Source organism: Triticum urartu, chromosome 2A (genome assembly GCF_056163025.1).
Source record: "Triticum urartu cultivar PI428250 chromosome 2A, HENAU_Tu73, whole genome shotgun sequence".
In the NCBI taxonomy this organism is placed as follows: domain Eukaryota; kingdom Viridiplantae; phylum Streptophyta; class Magnoliopsida; order Poales; family Poaceae; genus Triticum; species Triticum urartu.
The window spans coordinates 86603708-86615260 of record NC_141874.1 but is presented as its reverse complement, the minus strand read 5'-3'; the positions used below and the strand labels follow the sequence as shown (position 1 = coordinate 86615260).

Here is an 11553-nt window from a genome sequence, read left to right as displayed (position 1 = left end):
ATATTTATTGACACTACTTTAGTACGGCTTTTAGTACAAAATTAGATCGGAGGGACTTGCCTGTCTTATCAATGACAATCGTCCGTTTGAATGAGGCAATTCTAATGGTTGTTTCGGATTGGTATCTGCTCTCTTCCAATGAAAGTTCTTGTCTCCATGACCAGTATCAACAAAGGCAAGACATGTAAGCATCAAGCTAGCTAAGGAGTAGAATTTGATAAAGATGGCACAAACAAAGAAAGGAAATTGTTTGATGATCTTTCATACATGAGGCCTTCCATCCTTCTTTAGAGTGAGGCAAATAGCGATTTTGCTAGTGACCCTCGTATCCACAGGATCAAGATCTGATGGTGGCAATTTTTGGATGAAAAATGCACTTAAATAAATGAAATGTTATGCTTGATGTAACAAACGCAATCCCTAAAACACTAAAGCTGCTAATCATGCCGTTCGCAAATGTCATCCTGGCATGTGAAGTGTCATAGGCTATTGTACATTATTTGTCACTCATTCCTAACAAGTGTGAACTAGATAATATTCTTCTTAAATAGAACATGTTTTTCAGGTTTGTGCAGCCGGTCGTCCCTAGGCGCAATTGGTTGTGGAGTAGAAAATATTGACCACCTTTGTAGCGTGCAATGCGTCTGTGCATGACCCTCTGATTCCCTCCCTCTTCGCTCTGGCCCTCTCGCAGCACCAATGCCCCATGAGGTCACGCTAGCAGCACGGTGACGACATCTCTGTACGTAGCACCGGCTCCACCTGTAGAATCACCGACGATAACCCCCTTGCATCGGCACATCCTTCTCCGCTCAACAGTCGCGCCTCACCTCACAACATCAGTGCACCACCGGCCACGTCGTCACTTCGTCGTGAGACGTCGCCACTCTACCAAGTGGAGTCTGAATACGCAACGTGTTTTTCTTAGAAAACCTCGTCACACTTTATTCAATAACAATGTTCAAAAAAAGTGTTACAAGATCATGTGGGTCATCCAACCAGCCATTCCTACCAACATCAATGAACAACGAGCTCAAAGTTTCTACTTCTAGATTCACAGATAAAACGACAAGCTTCAAAATCCTTTTCCTCTCGTTCGCCTCCTTGATCACCACTGCTTAAGAAGAATATTAGTGTTTTGGGGACCCTCGTATCCACAGGATCAAGATCTGATGGTGGCAATTTTTGGATGAAAAATGCACTTAAATAAATGAAATGTTATGCTTGCTGTAACAAACGCAATCCCCAAAACACTAAAGCTGCTAATCATGCCGTTCGCAAATGTCATCCTGGCATGTGAAGTGTCATAGGCTATTGTACATTATTTGTCACTCATTCCTAACAAGTGTGAACTAGATAATATTCTTCTTAAATAGAACATGTTTCCCAGGTTTGTGCAGCCGGTCGTCCCTAGGCGCAATTGGTTGTGGAGTAGAAAATATTGACCGCCTTTGTAGCGTGCAATGCGTATGTGCATGACCCTCTGATTCCCTCCCTCTTCGCTCTGGCCCTCTCGCAGCACCAATGCCCCATGAGGTGACGCTCGCAGCACAGTGATGACATCTCTGTACGTAGCACCGGCTCCACCTGTAGAATCACCGACGATAACCCCCTTGCATCGGCACATCCTTCTCCGCTCAACAGTCGCGCCTCACCTCACAACATCAGTGCACCACCGGCCACGTCGTCACTTCGTCGTGAGACGTCGCCACTCTACCAAGTGGAGTCTGAATACGCAACGTGTTTTTCTTAGAAAACCTCGTCACACTTTATTCAATAACAATGTTCAGAAAAAGTGTTACAAGATCATGTGGGTCATCCAGCCAGCCATTCCTACCAACATCAATGAACAACGAGCTCAAAGTTTCTACTTCTAGATTCACAGATAAAACGACAAGCTTCAAAATCATTTTCCTCGCGTTCGCCTCCTTGATCACCACTGCATGAGCTCCTCCTCCTCCCCCCCCCCCCCCACACCACGTTGGCTTCAATATCCTTGACGACCGAACTATTGTCCAAAGAAATAAATGTGCTCTCTGCTTGTCAACTTGCAGCAAAGGAGACGACGGTAAGCTACCCGACTCGCGATTATTTGCACCACAAATTGGTTTGGTCTTTTGAATTTGACCAAGATCACTGATTTTTTTTTTGAGACAAACCACAAGATCACTGATGAAGCTTTTTTTTTGAGCATCAGTACAGACACAAGCGCTCATATACACGCGCATACACTCATCCCTATGAATGCACACACGCACACCCTACCCCTATGAGCACCTCCGAGAGACTGAGCCGGCATATCATCTTGAGATTTACGAAGCCATCGTAGGCGCCTCGTCGTCGACGGGAACGTCTCCGCCCACTGAAAGCGCATCGCCGGAAATCCTGAAATAAATTCAGGAATAATGTGAGCATCAGGATTTGAACCCTGATGAGTTGAAGATACCACTGTCCACCTAACCATCTCAATCACGGGTTGGTTCGCGATCACTGTTGAAGCTTTGGAGACGGTACGCGGTGGTGGGCTGAAGTTGGACCTATGAGCCCACCAAAGCCCACTAGCAAGGGTTCCACCAAGAGAGGAAAGGGGATCAGCAGTCAGTTATGCGCCGCCGCCCGCCGTCCGCCGTGCCGATCTCACCCCTCGCGCCAGCGCCGTCGCCATCGAAGGCCTCGTACGAGGATCGAGCGGTGCTTGGGCGCCCAAACAAGCAGCTCCCCCATTGGGAGCTTCAATCCCCAACCAAAGCAGCAGCAGCTCTATTTCGGGCAGCTCATTTCCGAGCTGCAGCCGGTAATCGAAGCAATCAAGCGGCCCCTCGCCGAGCCGCCGTCCGCAACCGAAGCTCCTCCCTTTTAAAGTGCCAATTCCGGAATCAAGCCAGTCCTTTCCGGGCTACAATCACAAGCAAGTTTTCTTTCGAATTCGTTCTCCCTTTTGATATTTTCCATTGTATATATGTACAATAGAATTTTGTAAAAAATATACTTTTTGTTCCTCAACTTTTGATGAAGCATAGATTTCGTCCCTCAACTTTAGAACCGGACAGCTTGCACCCTGACTACCGAAACCGGACAAGATTGGTCCCTGGTCTCGGTTTTGACCGGTTTTGGTGCTGACTCACCCCGGTTTTGACAGGTGCTCACTCATATTCGTGTAATTTTTTTAATATCCGTGAAATTTTTGAAATTCACATACACTTTGAAATCCGCATAGTTTTTTCATGGTCGCGTATTGTTTTTAAAAAATAAAATACTCTTTTCAAATCAGCAAACTATTTTGAAATTTGCGTACTTTTTTCAAATCCGTGATTTTTAAACAATTACGTACTTCTTTCAAATCAGCGCATTTTCCCAAGTTTTTCTAATTGTATCAAATCCAATTATTTTTCAAAGGCATGAACTGTTTTTGAAATTCGCATACTTATTTCAAATCTGCATGCTTCTCAAAGTCCATATATTTTTAAAAAATTCATGTTCCTTTTATAACCCATGAACTTTGTTTGAAATTCATGTACTTGTTTCAAGTTGACATAAGTTTTCAAATCCACATATTTTTTGTGTTCAAAAAGTCCAACTCCGTGTACTATTTTCAAGTTCACATAAAATTTTCAAATTCATGAACTCTTTCAAGAAAAAACTCGAATATGAAAAGTTACATCAATTTTAAAAAATTAAATGAACCTGAAAAAACTACATCAACTTAAAAGATATACGCAGATTTGAAAAAGTACATGAACTTGGAAATAATATGCAGATTTTAAAAAAGTACAACTTTTAAAAAAGTTCACGTATTTAAAAAAAGTAACTGAATTTGAAAACATTACGCGGGCTTGAAAAAAGTAGGCAAATTTGAGTCTGCACGGTCAGCATCAAAACCGGTCAAAACTGTGACCAAAGATGAATCTTGTTCAGTTTCAGAAGTTAAGGATGCAAGTTCTCTGGTTTTGAAGTTGAAAAACTAAATCCAAACTCCACCAAGAATTGAGAGAGGGTTGGCTCCTCGGACTGTGAGTATGACAGGTCAAGGTTGACCCGTGACCATGCAGCTCGCGCCAATGCCAACATGCTTGAAGCAACCAGGAACTTGCTGGAGAGCAGGGCAAGTCTACACACCATTCATCTCCTGCGCATGCAGTTTTCACGAGCTACCCACGGACAAGCAAGGAGAGGAGCGCGCTTAGGAACATTTTCAACTGGGAGATGTGCTCGCTTGCAAGGATTCACTTCCGGAGTTCAAGAAGCTAAAGATTTCATCATGGCGCAAATGTTTGTCGTCTACTCCCTCCGCCCGGGTTTAAAAAGAATCCCGTTCGTTTTTAGGCCCGCTTTGAAAATCACATACCTTTCCCCCTCAAATTAACTGCTGATTGCTGATTCAGAGGGGCTAAACTCCGGAATCTGCGCCACACATGCATCCCTCCGGGTGCGTGAACATGCATGCACAAGTGTCATTGGCAGGGATTCGTGCTCCCACCTTATCCTATGGTTGTTTTTTTTTCTAATCTAATCATCCTTCTCCTGATTTTAAAAGGGTGGGACCGGGTCTTATTTTGTTTCAATCAAATCAAGCCACGTATGCGGAAGCACGGATGGACGCACAAGCGGGGAGCAGGCAAGTCTCGTCCCATTGGCAGGGACTGCTGGGATGGTGGCTGCACGCATGCGCCATCAATAACTAACATGCAAAACGAAGCATCAACTATGAGCCTGTTTGGTTCATAAGTCCTAAGACTTTTTCTAGTTTTAACTAAAAAGTCCCTAATATCTAAAAAGTCTCTTCATATTTGTTTTCAGGGACTAAAAAGTTCCTAGTCTCTTTCTAGAGGTTATTAAATGACCATGTTATCTCTAGTGTACAGAAAAATAACAACCAAACAACATCATTGGACAGCGGGGTAATGAGTGCAGGGAGGGGCATTATTGGAAAAGTCCAAAAAGTTCCAAAAAAGACTCTTCTTCATTTAGTCCCAAAAATCAACTTTTAGTCTCTAGTAGTCCCTCTCATTTGGTTAAAAAGTCTCTAAAAGAGACTTTTTCTAGTCCCTACACCAAAAAATCGCTGAAAACAAATACCTCCTAATCTACTGCAGAGGTTAATGCCTAAAATAACGGATCCATTTACTGGTTGCCTTGGTCCTGCCAATCTTGTTTTGGGGCCTAATAAACCCGGACGGATGGAGCAACTTGTTTGTTGGCATATTTGTAATTGAATTTGCATTGCTAGTGAAAAGAAATGCTAGGAAACTAGGAGGAATATTGAAGTATTGTAAGCCAGTGTTTGCTGAAGTTGTTCATTTTGGTGTTACTCTAATCTAATATCATAGTTTTTTTCAAAAAGAAAAGCTCACAAGCATTAGGTAGATTTTTTTTAAAAAAGAGAGGATGTACCGCGTCCTTTGGATATGCATGCAACTATTTTATTAATTATTCATAGAGACCTTACAATGTAATACATCAATAAATTTATCCATTGATGAAGGGTGCCGAATATCCAAGTTTAATACCAAACAGACATCGCATCAGAGCCTAACATCTGAAGCTGAATGCTCCAATCAAGCCACTATCTAGACTGGGTCACATACCGGTCCGGCACACTCCTAGTGAGCACCGCACGCTGCAAGGGCTGTCACCTCCATCTTCTATCGATCCATCATCAGAGCAGAACTGATGCATTGACCTAATCAGACATCTCTACCATCGACGCCACCACGACGCCAGACAGCGTCACCCTCCTGCGCGAGTCCGTCAAACCGCATCGGACGCCGAGCCTCCATTGCGCCACGCCGCCGAGACCCGCCGTGATCGTTGCGGAATATGAAACCCCGCTTCGCCTCTGGGCCCTTCCAATCAACACCTGCTCCAAAATTATGCCTTCAAGAGGAAGATGATACCAGAGTTTTCGTCATCATCCAAGTAAATGTCTCCTGAAGGAAGAGGGGCACGCCAATTGTAACTGCCCATGAGCACTTAGCTCTCACGACAACGCTTTCAAAAAAGACACCGCGTCAAGAATGTTGTCACTGTCCTAGGGTTTTCATCCGAGAAACCGTGAAGTGAAAAAAGATGGGGCAAACCCAAACGACGTCTCTAGGAAGACGCGGCCGGCAGGAGCCAGCCAACCAGGGAATTATCCCAATCCGAATCCCCATCTCCCGTTCCGCCCCACCCGGCGACCGGCAAGCAGCACAGCCATATTCGTTACGACAAGAGTGCACGATGCAAGTATTGGAGGAAGAAGCAGCTCAACGCTGTTGGTCACTGAGGCACCAACTCGCCGGTGGATCGCCGACCATCTGAGCCGGCAGCCTACCCGCCCTGCCGCGCCACCGGACATGAAGGCCAACCTCGGGGTCGTCGCCTCGGATCCAAGTCCCTCCGCCCTAGATCGGGAGGAGCAGCGCCAGCCCTGCCACCGCCGTCGATAGGACGCCGGCCAACCGCCACACCGCCGTAGTTTAGATCTGGGTTGTCATGAACCAGATCGGCGCCGCCGCAGCCCAGATCGGAGTCACACTCTCGAGCCAGGGAGCCCCGCGTCACCCTTTGACCCGTGAGAAGGAGGAGTGCCTCCGACGCTGCCGGCGCACGCACAGGCTAAGCCCGGCGCCTACCACCGGCGGTGACAGAGGGGAGGGAGAGAAAGGAGCGGTGACCAGACGGAGGGGAGCACTAGGTAGATAATTTCTCTCCTCTTTCTCCCCCCGCTGGTCATGGCGCCGGCGAAAATCCACCTCCGACAGCCATAGAGAGCAGCAGCAGCACCGGGCATCAGGAGGGCTCGTGACCCTCCCCGTACCCGAGCTCGTAAAGTCCCCTCCTCCTTTCCTTTCTCCCCAATCCCTGCCTCTCCCTCTATTTGTATCCGCCTGATGAGAAGTTTGATGCTGCCACGGTGGTGGTGGTATGCAGGATTTGCTTATCAGAGCTTGAAGATGCTGGCCGTAACGCAGGCAGGAGGATGCCGCCGGGCGCCGGCCATCCTTTGCCTCGCCGACGTATTTGATCTGCGGAAGCTGTGAGCTCCCGGTAGTCGGTACTACTTTGCTACTGCTCCGCCACACCCCCCTCCTCTGCAATCCCTGCAATGTTACACAAAAAAATCTACGAGTAGTACAATGCTTAAAATTAGTTGACTGTGGATGGTGTTTAAGATTTTTTTGCTGTCGTTGTATAGTTTGTAGCTGCGTGCAGAATACAACCAAAATAAAGTTAGTGTACCGTCAGGTGTAGCACAAAGGGGAAAAAGGGAAGCAGAACCTGGGGCATCCGAGTCTAGAACTTGGCATTCAGTGAAATGAACCAAACTGACTGACATTGCACGAGCTGATAAGTGAGTGCTCACCATGTCAAGAGAGAAAAATACATTTTTTTCGATAAATAACACATCAGTTTTGTTTGTGGGAATCAAAATCCATCGACGGTTCAAATCAGAAATATAGATACGCACATCATCATCTAGATTCACCGGTGGTTAGACGTATCGCCCTTATGTATTATATTACATTCAGGCAAAACATACAACATGCACATAATTTGAGGAAGGGCGAAAAAGACATCTGAATTAGGAATAGTAGTAATAATACTTAGACATGTCCGCCACTCGTAAATCTTCTTAAAGTTCCACCAGCAAGAAGCTCGTAAACCTTCTTAAAGTTCCACCTGCAAGGAAAAAAAACAGAAAATAACTTGAGTGCGCAAACTGTTTATCCTAAACCATCATTCCAAACAAGCAAGGCAGGGAAGGATGGAGAGCAAGTCACAGATAAGTTTAAAACAGAACTTTATTATGAGTATCTCGGTCCTTGTACTGAAAATATACGGGGACTGTAATATCTGACCATAAACAGCAGTAAATATTAAAGAAGAACATGAGGGCATAGTAAGCTACAGTACCTTGCATCCTCTCCGCTCCAGCTCCTTCAGTGTGCTGTCATCTCCAGAAATCGGGGACTTACTCATTAGTTTCAAATTCTTGAGGGATGGAAGGTGCAGCAATCCGCTTGGGAACTTCCACATCTCCTTGCACAACCAAAGTGTCAGGTGGGAGAGCTTTGGCATTGTTCCTACCTCCATCCTCCACTCCTCGATGGAGAAAATATCAAGTTTTAACTCTTGTAGGCGAGGAAACCCTTGGGCAGAGAACGACATGGTTCGACCTTTATACCCTGACAACTCCAATACCACAAGACAGGGAAGCTTCTCCAGGATCGGCATCGGGTCTATTTCAATGACATCAGCTTCTAGATAGAGATGCCGAAGGCTCTGCGGGAAGTGATTACTCTCTGGAAGCTTATCAAGCACACCAAAACTGGCGAGATGAATATCAACCAGGTGAGGCATGTACGCAAATATATTCATTATCTTAGCATGCATGGGCTTCATTACCAAGAACAAGGTTGTTAGTTGTCTCATTTTTCTGAAAATTTTCACCATGTCATGATAGCGATATTTGGTACCAGCAGATGCACAAGTCAACCATAAGGTCTGGAGATCTTTGTGTCCCACACTCCTTGGTGAAGAAAATGCACTGCTCAGGTAAACATGCCTTAGAGTGGGAATATTCCAAAGAGAGTTTGGTACTGTTGAGTCCAAGTTTGTTTTCCTCAGGTCTATAATCTGCAAGTAAAGGAGTTCTTCAATTGAAGAAGGGAGTGTTACATTTCCACATCTTCTCAACCTAAGGCACCTTAGATGAATGCACCCACCAATGGCTGGAGAGAAACTCTCGAGGTCTGAGTTTTCAATGTGAAGAACTCTCAGGAATCTCAGCTTAGGTAGGAATATTGATGAAAGTTGAAAGCCAACCAGAGTTCGTAGATTAGGAGTTGTTGCCTGTGAAATCTGACCGCTGAAGTTTTGGAATGAAGCGCGATAGGATAGCGTCCTTTCGGATGACGATGCGCTATCCTAGCCTGCATTATAAAGTGCATCCACGTGTCAGCAAGAAACACCATACTAAGACATATATTGAAACCAAAAAAAGGGCTATATGAAAAGAGAGAGGAAGCCTGACATGCAGTTTTGTCAATCATGTCAAGAAAGCCGTCTTCTCTTGCTTCTTCTATGCACCAGTCACGCAAGATATCATGGATCTTTATTCTTTCAATCCATCCATGTGCTCTGCTTCTACTAACAACTTGGACCAAGCTTCTTTGAGCTAACTCAGTTACATACTTACGTGCTATTTCTTCCAGTGTATGTCTTGGTGTATGTGGAATGAAGCATTCTGCCATCCATAACTCAATAAGATCCGACACAGATATTTCATAATCCTCGGGGAAAGCACCAACATAGAGGAAACATGATCTTAAATAATGGTCTGGTAGGTCGTTGTAACTGCGAGCTAGTATGTCTCGCATCATCTGTCCGTCTTTGGTTGATGGCCAGCTCAAGAGTATATCAATCCATGTTTCCTTGTTCAGATTTTTTGATAGATAACCCCCAAAAACTGCAAGTGCAAGTGGTAATCCATTACATTTCTTTGCAAGCTTCTTTCCTAGTTCTTCAAACTCATCCACATCGCATACAGAACACCTGTTGTATGATGGTAAAGCTTTGCTACTAAAAAGTTCCCAGCTTTTCTCTTCGTTTAACTTCTTCAAATGATGAACATGAGTTGGCATTTGCACATGATTCGCAACATCTTGCTTTCGTGTGGTTAACAGTACTCGACTACCATTAGCTACATCTGGAAATGCTTTAACCATTTTGTTTATTTGCTCCCATGTATCTGTTTCCCAAACATCATCGAAAACTATTAAGAATCTTTTTTGCAACAGAAAATCATGTATCTCCTTTCCCACCTCACACTAACGGAGATTAAAACCAACTCTGGTCCCCATTATTTGTTCCACAACACTTGTTAGTAAATCAACGGCCTTGAACTTTTGAGACACAGTCACCCAAGCAACTGTGTCGAAGTGTTCTTTTACTCTTGATGATGTGTAGATTTTTCTGACGAGTGATGTTTTTCCCGCCCCACCCATGGCGACTATGGAGATAGCACTAAGAGTATTGTTCTCTTTGTCAACTAACCTGTCCGTTATTTCTTGGCACTTATCCTCAAAACCAACAATGACAACATCATCCTCAAAGTTTTGATCCATGAGATCATTGCCTCGTGGAAACTCATCCTCGGCACAGCACTTGCCTAGAACACCAGTATCCAAATCAATATTCAAACGGTTTGCACTGTCAAATATCTCACCGATCTTCCTTCTTATACGCTGGATTTCGACACCAACTTTATGAAGGGTAACCATGTCACTTGGCAAGCGAGCATACCTTGAAATGGCACCCAAGAATCCATTCTTCAGCCTGTTTCTCTTCTCCATGTAATCTGCAGCTTCAATGACATTCTCGGACTCATATGTCACGTCCCTGATCTGGCTGACCCAGGTAGCCACACACTCATCTCCTGATCTCCGTTTAGCATCAGCAGATCTAAGGTAGCACTTTAGCCGCTTCAGTTCATCTTTCAAGAATCCTACTTCACCAGTGACACCACATAAAAGTGAGGTCTCCCAAACCGCAAGTTTGCTCACATTCCCGACCACGGCCTTAACAGCAGACCCAGCCATTGATTGCTCCTCCTTGTATCTGCTCCCTACATAGTTTGTTTAAAAATAACATATATTAGAAATTTCCCTGTCTGTTGTACTTTTTTTTTTGGAGAGCCAATAGCTAGACTGATTATTTGGACAACCTCCGGTTAGTATGATGATGACTGCGCTTGAGCTTCCAATTCCACCAGTGAATTAGTCATAGGCTCATAGCAGATAGATCTGACGAGAGTGGGAGCTAAAAATGAGCTGAACACTTGTACCGAGGAGAATTGAAAAGGGGAGATACTCACCGATATGCCATGGGTTGGCATATTCACAACATCTTTTTTCATGTGGTTAACAGTACTCTGTTACTGTTAGATGCATGTGAAAAGTCCTTGATAGTCCTATTTATCTGCTCCCGTGTGTATGTTTCCCACGCATCACTGAGAATTCATCTAAAACAACTCATATTTGTCTAAAAAAATAATCTAGAACAACTGATATGAAACTCATACTTTTTGGAAACCTTGCACACCACAAATGCAATCACAGAACTATGGTCTATTAAAACAAGCAAAAGCATTGGATATTTGATATATGTTGTTGAGATTTAATTTCTGGTGTCGAGAATTGCAAATCCACGATAGTTTCAAAGAAAATGTTATGTCACATAAAAGTACTCTGGGATAGAAATTCACAACTGGTTGGGTGGACCCTTCAAAAGGTACACTTTTCTTTCTAGCTAGATCTTTTTTCCAGACGATTTTTTTTTATTTTTCGAGATAACTTACCACTGATCGGGACACCGAACATGGTAAGTCATTTGTCAAGTCTCATCGGTTGAAAAACAATTCTCATTGGTTGAGGAAATATCAAATTCGAAGTCTCCACACGCATAAGGAAGCTGAGTTAGAGCATCTACAATGTAGAGACACTTATTTAGACGCTTAAGGAAAGAGAGAAAAATTCCACAGCATAAAGTGTCGATGTAAGAGCCTATCCT

At 44.3% G+C, this 11553-nt stretch overlaps 1 long non-coding RNA gene and 1 pseudogene across 9 annotated transcripts; one reads left to right on the top strand and one right to left on the bottom strand.

Moving 5' to 3' along the window:
- The first annotated feature begins 5846 nt into the window (after positions 1–5846).
- On the top strand, positions 5847–10869 carry LOC125535951 (uncharacterized). 9 transcript variants are annotated; one of them, XR_015615779.1, is made up of 4 exons: positions 5848–6807; positions 6913–8334; positions 8447–8538; positions 8611–10869. It is a non-coding gene; the product is annotated as an uncharacterized LOC125535951 (long non-coding RNA). The 9 variants fall into 9 exon arrangements; XR_015615780.1 differs by having other exon boundaries at positions 8463–8538; positions 8611–10868; XR_015615776.1 differs by having other exon boundaries at positions 5850–6807; positions 8466–8538; positions 8611–10867.
- LOC125535950 (putative disease resistance protein At1g50180) lies at positions 7546–10795 on the bottom strand (annotated as a pseudogene).
- Positions 10870–11553: the final 684 nt, after the last annotated feature.